Here is a 13,931-nt window from a genome sequence, read left to right as displayed (position 1 = left end):
GTGCATAGGAAATGTTTGCACGATCGATCAATGTATGCTTAGAAACACATGCCAGAACGCCCAGGACAATAATATTTTTGAGTGAACTATTCCTTTAAGAACAGTTTATGCTTGTTATGCATAGTAGTGCCTATATGCTAAAGAGTTAATTCAAATGTCCTACTTTATAGGACACATTATTCTTAATGGCCTCCAAATGGCATCTGAGTTCCACTTATGTAGAATACTTAATATTCAACAAAATGTGGTCAGTCGTCAAATCACAAGCTAAGGTCTTTTCAGTTCCACACAAATGAGGAAGGTCTGACACTCGTCACTCTCTTCAAAGGCGCGGCAAGCCTTCAACCACATACCATACACAGTTATCGCGTCCCAAAAATGCAGGCGCAACCAGTAACATCCACCTAGTCCCATTTCATTTCGGGCCAAATCTGCATTTGTAACCTGAACCTGAAACCTCTGTCATACTTCAACCAAGCATCCCCAGCATATGTTATGAATACATCATGAATATACTGCTCATAGGCAACAACATGAAACCAGCAAACCACTTATGCATGGTTTCTTCCTTTTTTACCCTGTCTCCACTCTTTCCTCTCCTTATCCTTTTCTGATAATTGGTGCATGTCTAAACCAGTCTGCTCTAGCTCAAGCAGGATAAAAATATCTATGCATTCTTTTTGCCATATCTTCTCCTTAATGTGATTCCGTATGTGCCATTCTAATGCATTCCAATTAGCACATAGAGGTGGAAAACCTGTCATGTCTCTCCCATACGTTGCAGTGCTGCAAATGGCTGCATTGGCAATGGCTGTAACATCTGTATGTGTGATACCTCCCCTTGTGCCAGTGACCTCACAGTATTATCTAATTGACCTTGGGCAATGACACCGCTATCCCTGTTAGCCCCGCTGTCACCTGCCCGCAGTGCTTACCCTGTTGGTTAACCGACACTGAGTTCCTTCTGAATTGAATAAATGCATTCATATTGCCACACAACAGCTGTCCATTACTGACATTGCCCCATGCTTGCAAGCACTGTATTACGACACCTTTTACTTGCTCCAAGGATGTAGGTTCCTCTGATGTCTCCACTGCTGTGATGGATGCATGTGTGCTGCGCAAACTGCTTATCTCCCTTGGGCCCCTCTTTCAGGTGCCGCAGTGGTAACCGGAGGCCCCTGCTTTCCACCTCTGCTTTTCGATCCCCTTACTGTCGTCCCTGCTTGACTCATTTTATTTCCTGCATCATTCTGCTGCCAAATTGCCAAGGCTTTAACAGTCAGGGTTTTTCTCTCTTGGCCCAAGGTTCTTCTTCACCCAAGGAAATCAGCTCCTCCAGAGCCTGCTCTTCTGTGAGTACCGGAAACAGAAGTGGGAACTGTGACTCACCACTTGATGGTCATGCTGCGCTCATGTGGAGATCAGTAGTCATCCTCTGCAGCCAGTTGGGCCCATGCCTCAATGTCGCCGACCCTGCCATTCGAATGAGCTGTTTCAATTCCAGCTCTGCATTGCTTGAGGCCAAGGTATCTTATCTCTGAGCTTCCATCTCCCTGAATGTCCCATAGCATCCACACAGACACAAATATCACCACTCTGCACACACACTGCCAAAGACAGGGGAAATGAAGGTTTGCTTGCCTGCACCCACTCTTCAAACAATATCCACCTAAAATCAAGTGACCTGCAGTGGCTATTGAAACAAAAAAAATCGCCCCTCATGGCAAGCACACTGCAATTGCGTCCAACAAATGCTTGCAACTGGATGCAGTGCCAACTCCAGTTACTCCCCCTGGACCTGTTTTGTCTGTTCAGAACCAGACTTGTTTCACTGGCCTGCCTGGACCGTCTCAACTCTGCCAATAGCTTGCTTTGTACAGCTTTGACTGTTCAGGTCTAAGAATGAGTCACAGCCGCACCCGGTCTGTCTCACTCCACATTAGTTTGCTTTGTACAGCCACCACAGCAGCGTGTTCCTTCACCTCACATCCTGTGGAATTACAGCTGATATCCTTGTTTGCGAAATCCTTCATTGTTCTTAGCAGCGGGTGGCTCTCCTCTCACAATCGCACTTCTGGGCTTTGGCTGACTGCCTTAAACCGACCCGGACACCCTCACAGCGCAGCCGACGTCACACTCACTGGCCGTGCGCCATACCCCGTACACCACAGCCCAGCGTGTCTGGAACGATGATAAGTAATTTTCCCCAGCAGCGGCCTCAATTGGTACCCGCACTGCCCTGCACGCCACGGCACTGACCCCACAAAGCCGCTTCAAAATTGTCTTCAGTTCCGTGAAAAGATGGTCTTCCGTTTCATGGCTCTCATGGCAGGGTGGATGTGCCGAGGAGGAATCTAATGCTGCCGCACTTGTTCTTCTTCTTGCTGATAGATTTTTATCCATCAGCAGTGATTTTTGGATACCGAGGCTTGAGCCTCATTACTCCATCTTCTCGGGTTGAGTACGTAGTCGTGGGTTTGTATTCTTCTTGGTCTGTGTGGTCTTGTCACAGTAGGGCTGGCTTCACAGGGTCTTCGCAGTGATGGGCAGCTGCCACCAACCTTCATCTATCCACCGGGGAACAAAAGGCCCTTGGCCGGCTGCCCTGCCGCTGACACCACTCTTTTGTCTTTCTCCTGGGCTTGCAGCCCGTTTTCACTGGCTTTGCTGCACACTCATCACATTTTTTGCGGGCTCGCTGACCGATTTCGCAGGCTCCCGATCCCAAAGCCCTAGAATCAGAGTAAGGGGCCAAGGCATGGTTAATGTTGTGCCTCCTTGAGGGGAGGAAGAGACCCCCTCGTCGTCACCGCCATAACCCATGCAGCAACTGCAGCAGTTTAAGGAAATTAAATACCCATGGGGGAGATTTTAAAAAACATGTACATACTCTGTAAATGCACAAAACAAGCAACACGGACACACAGCGATTAGACACACAGCAATTGAACTGTTAAATGTAGTTGTTCCATAGAAACAAATGCACACAGTCAGTTCAGTTTCAAGAAGAAGCTCTAAAATGACTCCCTGTGCAGCACTCAAAACAAAAACCTTTAAAACATTAAAAAAACGATGACAATCTAACAAACAAGGCCATATATTAAGCTACTCAAAAACAATCAATAAGTATTGTTCTTAATGTATCACACTATAGTATTTGTAAATAAAGATAAACAGGATGGATTGCAGCACACAATTCATTATCATTTGAAATTAAGCACATCACAAAGAGGGGCCTATAGAAACGGCTTAGGCTTCTTTAGGTAGCCACACATGGCTTTTATTAAAGCTTGCAATTCTAACATATCTCACAAGTCGCCAAGTTGCATGGTCTAATGTGTGCTTCTCCCTTTGTTAGTATAGTGGCAGTCACCATTGAAGCTAATGCAGGGTCGGTCACGTGCAAAGGAAATTTGATGAATATCTGCTGAGCCTGTATATCTTTAAATTACAGTTCTCACAGAGTATGTATATCATGTTGTTTCTCAAAACTCAAGACCAGTCACAGAGCACTCACTTAACCCGGATATTTGAATCCTCTCAAAATAAATTATTCACAGTTACAAGTAGTCCATGTGATACTCTGGGTAAATAACTCAATCATGTGTTTAAATATAGCAAGACGAAGGGAGGGATTACATATACTAAGATCATTTACATCTATGCTAGCTAAATATCCCCCAGGCCAATCAACTAATATCCACTCACTCATTATACAATCAACAGGGTCACATGCCACCCGCTCTCTCACAGCCTGTTTATAGAGTTGGCCTAGGTGAAAACAGTTGTTCTTTCATTTCGCTTCTTTTCTTAGGCGGCTCTTGCAATGCCATTGTTTAAATGTGTTTTGCCTTTCCTCCTTTTTCACAATATAAAAAATAAAAACATTACAATCTGAAAAAGAAAGCAACAACACAAACCTTATAAAGTGTTATTGTACGGCTAGACTGGCATTTTGATGCAGCTACTCTATTGCTTACTGTGACATGGCATATTTTTATGGGCATCTATGTAAAATCAAGCATCATGTGTAATTAGGTGAATAGACTGGCATTTTGCAGCAGCAAGTCAAACTATTTCTTACTGTGACATGGCATTTTCTACTGGCATTCTAAGATAAAGCAAGCATGACAATTGTTATTACTTGGCTAGACTGCCATGTTGATGCAGGCAGGCACACAATTATTTCAATGGGTATGTACAATAAAGAAAGCATGATGTGTTATTTCATGGCTATACAGTCATTTAGGCGCAGCCTGTCTAGTTATTTTTTTTTACTGTGGCATAGCATTTTATTATGGGGCTTCTGTGATAAAGTAAGCATTAACCATGTTATTGCATGGCTAGACTTGGCACTCAGGAACAGGCAGTCCTGTCATCTCTTACAGTGGAATGTCAGTACACTCTGGACATCCATGATAAAGTAGGCTTGATAAGAGTTATTCCATGGCTATACTGGCATTTTGGTGCATACAATCTAGCTATATCTTACAGTGGCATGGCATATTTTGCAGTGCATCAAGGGTAAAGCAAACATGAAATGTGTTGTTACATAGCTAGACTGGCCTAGATTGTGCAGCCAGTTTGGACATGGTTCATATTGTGCCATGGCATGCGTAATGGTAACACCAACAGGAGTATAGTGTTACATGGAAATACTTTCACACATTCACAGAGCCAGAGTAGACTTGTTTTCTTATAGTATCTTTACTGGCATTACGTGTATATAAAAAGATACACTCATGGCAAGAACCCAGCTAAACCCTTATTTATTTTTATTTTTTTTATTTTTATTTATTTAAAGTGCATATTGGTTAATTAAAACCTTATACACTAACAAAATTAATTACATCAGTAACAGAAAACATACATTAATTTCATATTATCCATATATAAGAAGGGAATATAGCACATCAAATCATGTAAATCATACAAACAGGATATCACATTTAAGAAAAGATATCACAAGTTAAAAAAGAAATTGCTTGCTTCCAAATATAAAAGGCTGCCCCAATAAGAACCTTAATTTCACCCTCATAAATTACTGACCAAAATTGATTAGATTCAATCATTTGGAGGTCACTGTCAGGATTAGTCAGGCGAGTACAAAGGCAGCGAATATGGCAAGGGAAATTACACAGTGAAAGGCTTTGAATTAAACTACGTGCACACAGGAACAACGACTCATGTATGCTAGAACCCAGGAGTGGAAATAGAGTGTGACAACAAAACCAATATATGAAAAGGGATGTGGGGTAAGCACCTGACCGCGAGGAAAGTCGGCAAGTGCCTTACCCCCAATTGCTGTTACAGGTACTGACATCGCTAAACCCACGTGGAGGGCAAGCAATGACAGGATCTGTGAACTAACACTCTTGATGGTATTAAATAAGGGAACTAAAGAACAGTACTCACGAGGACGAGATAAACCTCTTGAATGTCAGCTAGCCCACGAATCCTGTTGATGAAACTGGGACCCAGAAAGGCTATAACAGCAATGGGAGGAAAACTAAATACCTAAGTTGGAATAGTGTTTACAAATTAGTGAGGAAAACATAGGCATTCACACAGGAGCTAGCTACAACCGCACACCACACCTAATAATCAAATGGGAAATAAATGCAGTAGTGCAATGGAAAACATGGAATGGATCCCGATGGAAAATAAGGATCAGGAGCAGAGAAAAACGAAATAACCAATGCAAACTTCCCCGTACCCCTCCAAGGGAAAGACAGGAAGCTAATCTAAGAGGGAGGCTAAGGCATACGGGTTTACAGCAGCAAAGGACAGAGTCAAAGAAATATAGAACACAGACAAACTGGGCTGCATCTAAAAGGGGAAAGCACTGAGAAATGCTGCCTGCAAACAGAGGAAGACAAAAAGGGAATCAAGGGAGCAGAAATCAATTAGCGCATGAATCCGAAATCCAGGGCGGAGGAACAAGAAAACAGGAACTAGGAACTAGGTACAAAAGCTAAGATCAAGGGAAAAAGGGACTAGTCACAACAGGATACACTGTAACGATGACCAGCGCTGGACTGAAGTAAGACTGAGGCTTTTAAAGCTGCTTAACGAGCACACGCCTCAGGTGTGCTGATTGCTGCACCTGCAGCCACAGCTGTTACCTATCCTCCACCCAACCTTGTCCTGCAAGGGTGGAGGTGGAGCAGTGGGCCAGGCATTCTGGGAAGCATAGTCATTTGGTTAAAGAAGCATGCTGGCTGCCAAAAACCTGGAATGGATCCGGAAGGGAAGTAGCTTGGAAAATAGGGATTTAGCGCTCCCAATTCATCACAGCACTGTAGCATAAGGTTCGGAGGAAAGGTCCAGTAGGGAATAAACTCCAAATAATGCCCCCAAGTGGTGGGAATGGGAGCGAAGGGAGCGAGTCGTGACAGTATACCCCCTCCTACGGCCGTCTTCGGGTCCCCGCCACCCGCACGAGACATCTTCTTTCCATGATGGGAGTGCTTTTTCTTTGGAGGTGGCACTGATGGAAATGGTGGCCTGTGGGCAAAGGCAGATGGACTTCCATGATAGGAGTGCTTTGTCTTTGGAGGTGGTACTGATGGAAACGGTGGCTTCTGGTGAGGAAGAGACTCATGGTTCGAAGAAAGGCATGAAGGACTTGCAGGACCTGAAGCAGAGTTGGAAGGTCCAGGAAGCTCAGTCACTGGGAGTGGACCCTTATAAGTCTTTGAGGAGGGAGGCAGGCTGGTGCAACATGCCTTAGACAATGGTAGAAGCCCTGTTAGCCTTTCTGCCGAGAGTGGACATGCGGGAGGTGAGGTAATTGCTGGCTTCAGGAAAGGTTTATGTTCAGCCATTAGAGAAGGTGGCGGCTGAGGTAGAGGTTCAGATTTTCTTCTGTCATCCATCTGGGAAAAGGCTTGTGGTTGAAAGTGACTAAGGTTTGACTGCACATGTTCTACGCCTTGGAGACCTGAAAGTCCAATGGGTTGTACAAGGCTGGTACTCCTGGTGACAGTCGTGTAACCACCTTATTGCACGTGGGATACAACAGCAGGGACGTTTGGCATACTGATAGGAGTGATAGACACAGTACTTGGTATTTCAGGCACACTCGCAGAAGGAGCAATAACAGACACATTTTGAACTGCAGCAGTCATTCCCTTCCTTTGGCTACTAGCACCCAACTGGTGCTTCTTGGCGGAATTCTGTTGCACAAGTCCTGTAGGTAATACGCCGGTCTGCACCACCCCCTGTGCACACCCAGGTGAGTGGTTCTGACTCACCACTTGGTCCAGCTTGATGACTCTGAAGCGGGAGCTGGCAAAAGTCTCAAACTCTGATGCTGCATTTTTAGGAGGCTCTGATGCTAAAGTGAAGCAGTTGGGAGAATCGTCTTGTGGAAAAGGCAGGCATTCTGGTGCTCCTCCTGAAGCAAAAGAAAGGCAAGCTAGACGTTCATCGACAGTAAATGGTTGGGATTCAGGAGGAATCGCTGGAGCAGAAGAAAATACAGCAGGATCTGATGGTGTAGACAGGTATACCTCTGATATTGGCAGCGAGGCTAAGCAGGATACAGGCGTCTCATGAACTGAAGGCAAATACTCAGTATACTCCGGGACTGAAGACATGCACTTTTGATGGACTACCGGAGGCTCTAAAGCTGAAGGATGATCTGCAGGATGAGTCACTGTAGCTGAAGACAGGCAGGCCAGGGGAAACCTTGAGGCTGAAGGCATGCAAGCTGAAGCAATCTCGGTTGCTGGATACAAACATGTCCAGGTCTTTGGGACTGGCTCTTGAGTAAATGGCAGACATGGCAGCGGTTCATTGGTTGAAGACACGTGTGCCAAAGATGACTGCAGGGCTGTGGATTGGATCATAGAAGAGTCAATGGTTGTAGGAGGACAGACAGAAGTCTCAGAAGTTGACAGACACATTGGTGGCTCAGGAATGGAGGGCACCTTTAGGGCAGTAGACTCCTTGGCACCAGTAACCAATGACTGAGCTGTACCCTTGCAGTCCCTTTCTTTAGTGGGTGACACAGAGTCTCTTTCTTTGTAGAAGTCAAAATCAACTAGTGGAATCACCATAGTAAAGTCTCTGTTAATCAGGATTTCGTCAATTGTCCATTCCTCTGTTTTAGCTTCTGAAAGAGGCAGATTAACAATCAACAGTTCAGGAATCGCCTGCCGGTTTTTTGGTTCTGTATACTGTGGAATGAGTCCATCAGAACATGAAATCTGTACTGTCTCTGACTGTTCGTATTGATCAGAATTGGCAGAAGGAAGAGTGAACCCAGAGGTAACATTGTTTTCCACATCAGCTTTAACATCTACTTCAGTCTCAGCAGCTGTATCAAGAGCAGGGCCTAAGCCTACTGTAGTGACTGAATCTGTGTATGCCACCATTGTGGATTGTGTTTGGAAATCAGAAGCTTGTATGTGTGCTAGCTCAGAATTATGACAAACTGCTACACAGGAAATTTTAGGTAAAGGAGTGGCTTGTAAATCTTCAGCTAACTGCAATCCCTGACAAACAGCAGAACAATTGTTAGAAACTGTGCCCAGATTAAGCGCTGTGCTAGACGAGAGACCTTCACTCCCAATAGATCTAACATATTGACAAATATCATTGTTTACCAAAGTCTCTGCACTCAGGGGCTGAACAGTGTTCACTTCCTCAACATCAACAGATAAAGTCTGAGGTGTATTCAGTAAAGAGTGCAAGGTTTTATTCTCCTCTTGTAAAGAAATGAATTCTTGTCTTAACTCCTCAAGCTTAGCTCTTAGCATGCCCTGCATTAACTGTACATCACTATCAGTAGGCACAGGGGGAGGCATAGTGGCATCAGGGCTGGATCCTGCACTAGCAATCTGGATGTGTGCCGATTGTACATTGTCCTCTACTGCTTGCAGATTCTGTGATTTACAGTTTCTCTTACCAACTTGGTCTGTGTTTCCCTTAAGCAAACTATTGACATTAGACCTCTTGGCATTAGGGACTACAGTATGTACCTGTGCAAAGGAGTATGCTTTAGACTGAGGGTAGAAAACAGAAGTTATGCAAGGAACCCCTCCATTCTTTATGTTTGTACCATGAAACTGTTCTATCTGAGGTGAAGCACAACTGGAATCATGGGGTTCAACAACAGAGGTACTCTTGTATAATAAGTCTAACAGTGTGTTGTTTTCTGCGGCTAAGGCTTGCGCTGACATAGAATCGGGATCAAAACAAAAGATAGAACTAGGATCAGGCAATGTAGGATGTGCCATCCTATGGGAAAAATACTTTGCACGTAAATGCCCATTCGTGACAAGGAGTTCATTTAAGTCAGGACTAGTGATTTGATTGTCACAGGTAAATGTAGGGGAAGCTTTCTGTACAAACTTGTTAGAGGCCTTGCTGCCTTTCTTTCTTAAACTTGCCATATTCAATGGGAATTTTGGGCTGGTCATTCTGTCAGGATTAGTCAGGCGAGTACAAAGGCAGCGAATATGGCAAGGGAAATTACACAGTGAAAGGCTTTGAATTAAACTACGTGCACACAGGAACAACGACTCATGTATGCTAGAACCCAGGAGTGGAAATAGAGTGTGACAACAAAACCAATATATGAAAAGGGATGTGGGGTAAGCACCTGACCGCGAGGAAAGTCGGCAAGCGCCTTACCCCCAATTGCTGTTACAGGTACTGACATCGCTAAACCCACGTGGAGGGCAAGCAATGACAGGATCTGTGAACTAACACTCTTGATGGTATTAAATAAGGGAACTAAAGAACAGTACTCACGAGGACGAGCTAAACCTCTTGAATGTCAGCTAGCCCACGAATCCTGTTGATGAAACTGGGACCCAGAAAGGCTATAACAGCAATGGGAGGAAAACTAAATACCTGAGTTGGAATAGTGTTTACAAATTAGTGAGGAAAACATAAGCATTCACACAGGAGCTAGCTACAACCGCACACTACACCTAATAATCAAATGGGAAATAAATGCAGTAGTGCAATGGAAAACATGGAATGGATCCCAATGGAAAATAAGGATCAGGAGCAGAGAAAAACGAAATAACCAATGCAAACTTCCCCGTACCCCTCCAAGGGAAAGACAGGAAGCTAATCTAAGAGGGAGGCTAAGGCATACGGGTTTACAGCAGCAAAGGACAGAGTCAAAGAAATATAGAACACAGACAAACTGGGCTGCATCTAAAAGGGGAAAGCACTGAGAAATGCTGCCTGCAAACAGAGGAAGACAAAAAGGGAATCAAGGGAGCAGAAATCAATTAGCGCATGAATCCGAAATCCAGGGCGGAGGAACAAGAAAACAGGAACTAGGAACTAGGTACAAAAGCTAAGATCAAGGAAAAAAGGGACTAGTCACAACAGGATACACTGCAACGATGACCAGCGCTGGACTGAAGTAAGACTGAGGCTTTTAAAGCTGCTTAACGAGCACACGCCTCAGGTGTGCTGATTGCTGCACCTGCAGCCACAGCTGTTACCTATCCTCCACCCAACCTTGTCCTGCAAGGGTGGAGGTGGAGCAGTGGGCCAGGCATTCTGGGAAGCATAGTCATTTGGTTAAAGAAGCATGCTGGCTGCCAAAAACCTGGAATGGATCCGGAAGGGAAGTAGCTTGGAAAATAGGGATTTAGCGCTCCCAATTCATCACAGCACTGTAGCATAAGGTTCGAAGGAAAGGTCCAGTAGGGAATAAACTCCAAATCATGCCCCCAAGTGGTGGGAATGGGAGCGAAGGGAGCGAGTCGTGACAGTCACCAACTAAATTTGAGTACCCTTTATAATACCATTCCTTTAATTTAGTACACATAGTTAGAATGTGTCTTACTGTCTCCACCTCTAATTTACAGTGCCTGCACAATCTTTCAGCACGGGGTATATTTGCCCAAGCCCCAGTAATTTCATTACATGGGAGAGTATTCATACGTAGCTGTAAAATAAATCTCCTCAAAGTCCTATTTCCCGTATTTAACAAATATTGTTTCGGAGTGGCTGGTTTAAGGCCTTGAAGAGCATACATTGTGTATCGGGGGATATTATATAAATAGGACTGATTTTCACACAAATCCCAAATACATGCTTTTTCTTTGAGATTTTTCAAGATACGTACAATATTGTCCTGTATTTTGTAAACTAACCATGTAGGAATTCTTAAACCTGCCTTCGTTCTTATTTCTTCCTATGAGACCAAGAAGGCTTTCTTTCCCCTCTTTCCCCAATATTATTTTAAAATAAAGTTTACAACATCCTATTTTCCACCACGTGGAGAGGGAAATCATCCCCAACTCGCATCTTATTGCTTGTATAGGCACAGCTTTGGGCAACCGAAGAACTGGTCTCCAAAGCTTCCCTTCGAGTTGGTCTAATTTACCCAGATATTTACTTTCCACTGTTTCTATAGCGTACATAATTCCTGGAATAATACAACTCTTATATATTTCTAAAAAACCTTCAATGGACTGGCCACCCTTACTAGCCATGTATTTCCTTATCACATTCCATTTCTTTAAAATTTTTAAATTAACTGCCTCTTGGAAAAAATTAATACATGGTTTACTCAGGATGGGCATCCCCAAATAGGGATAGGCATCAACAACTTCTAATTTAATATTATTAATATGCCATCTGGAAATAAGCCTTTTCTTTTCCTGTTTAGTAACTCCAAATGCCATAATTTTTGTTTTAGTTATATTAATATTGAGGTTGTTGGCCTCCGAGTAAGCAGATAAACCATTCAACATTCTTTGCAGTCCTATTGGAGTTTTATCCATAAGGATAGTATCATCTGCATACATAAATCCACATATTGGTTTCCCAGCCACAATATTTGGGAAGATGTTTAAGGTCTTAAAACTCTCCCACATATCTAATACATATAGATTATACAGTATAGGAGAGGTAACACAACCCTGCTTAAGACCGGTGTAAGTTCTAAACACCGATTACAACAACCTTCCTTTTCCCAAGCAGATAGTCACCGTAGTATCCCTATACATTTCCTCCAAAAAATGAAGGATTTTTGGGCAAATCTTTTTCACTCTCAATTTCTCCCACAAAAGTCCCCTATTAACACAGTCAAAAGCTTTTGAATAATCTATAAAACATACATATAATTTTTCCCCCTTGTCCTTTGAGTTGGCTATGATGTAGTTCAGCATGGTCAGGTTATCCAGGGTGCTATATCCCTTTCGAAATCCCGTTTGTTGAATAGAGAGTAAACTATTTTCCTCTATCCAATTATTCAAGATGTTTACTAACAAGGAGCAAAAGATCTTGCAACTACTATCCGCCATTGCTAAAAGTCTGTAATTATCCGGCAGTTTTCGGTCCCCTTTTTTAAAAATAGGGACGACAATAGCTTTCCTCCAACTTTGCGGTATAATACCTGTTGCCCATATACTCGTGAATAGTTGGAGAAAGATACCTGCCCATTTCTTAGGGTTTTGTTTTATAGCAATGTTAGCCAACCCATCCGGCCCTGGGGCACGAGAGGAGTTCATTTTTGAGATCACTTTAAGAATATCAATAATATCAAAGGGGATATTAGCCATACCCCATGGATTTAGGCTAGTATTAGCTGATATGTGACTAGTCTTGAAAAAGAGGTTAGTAATATATTGTTTCCAAACCTCCTGACCAACATCATTAATTTCCCTGTTATCTTCATCCATTAAAAATTGGCGATATAGATACCAACATTTTTTTGAGTCATGAGTTTTACATAACTTATATATACATCTCCAATTTGCGTTGTTGGTATTGTATTTATAATCCTTTATCCAATTTGTATAATGTGTCTTTATATTACTTATTCTTTTACTTCTCTCTTTATCATCTAAGTCACATATCTGCTTAAGTTCCCGAATATCACGTTTCATATCTGTTTTCCTATCATAGATTGCTTGATCGAACTTATGTGTGTGATTTTTCCCCTTTGTACTTTTCAGAATGACATTACTGTTTGTACGACGTATCATACCCAACAGATTGGTAATAGAGTTAAGTCCATTACAAGCTATGTCGTAACCATCAATGACTAAACGATCAAACAGACCATTAAAGGAGGCTAGGTTTCTATCAGACCAATTAATCCTATTTCCACTAGCTGAAAATTGCATATTCATCTCCTCGCCCACTCCCCATCTTTGGGTTCCTGGATCACAGTTAAATTTACCCCGGAGAGGTACATGATCACTCAGCAGGATATCTACATGTTCGAACGAGATGTTTGTGCGTCTTTTATTTTTATTAACGAACATGTAGTCAAGCCTATAAGAAACCTTTCCATTTGACCAGGTGTTCCCATCCCCTGTACCTATATTTGTTTCCAAGTATGTAAGCCCCCAGTCAAACATCAAGTTCATCCATCGACAGCCTAATAGGGTCTGCTGATTTTTTCCCCCAACCCCTAGACAATCCTGTAATTCTATAGATGCAAATATAGCAGTTTCCTCCCACAATTCTTTACACCTATTCATATCCTTTGCGGCTATATTACAATGGGCATTAAAATCTCCCACTATACAAATATCTGAATCAGGAGATTCCAGAGTCCAACTATCAAGGGTTAGGTTGAGATACTCCCCAATCTCCGGAAAGTTGACCCCATCAGGTTGAGAATAGATATTTATAAGTAGAAGTTTCCTTGTATGGCTTCCTCTATTTATAGATGCAAACATGACATTCCGGAGACTCCCATGTTTCACATATGGTTTACAATTAAAATGATTTTTTATCCCTATACAGAGCCCTCCATATGGGCGACCCTTCTCACCCTTATCGGCAGGTTTTTGCCATATATTATATCCATCCAATAAGATTTCCCCAGTAATCCAAGTTTCTTGGAGGGCAAAAATGTCACTCTCCAAGAGTAGTTTTATACCATCCTTGTGTAAAAGGGAGTTAAAACCCCTACAGTTCCAAGAGAGAAGGGTATA

The sequence above is a fragment of the Ambystoma mexicanum genome, chromosome 5q, assembly GCF_040938575.1.
Source record: "Ambystoma mexicanum isolate Mex_15411 chromosome 5q, UKY_AmexF1_1, whole genome shotgun sequence".
Classification (NCBI taxonomy): domain Eukaryota; kingdom Metazoa; phylum Chordata; class Amphibia; order Caudata; family Ambystomatidae; genus Ambystoma; species Ambystoma mexicanum.
This window is presented reverse-complemented; position numbering follows the sequence as displayed.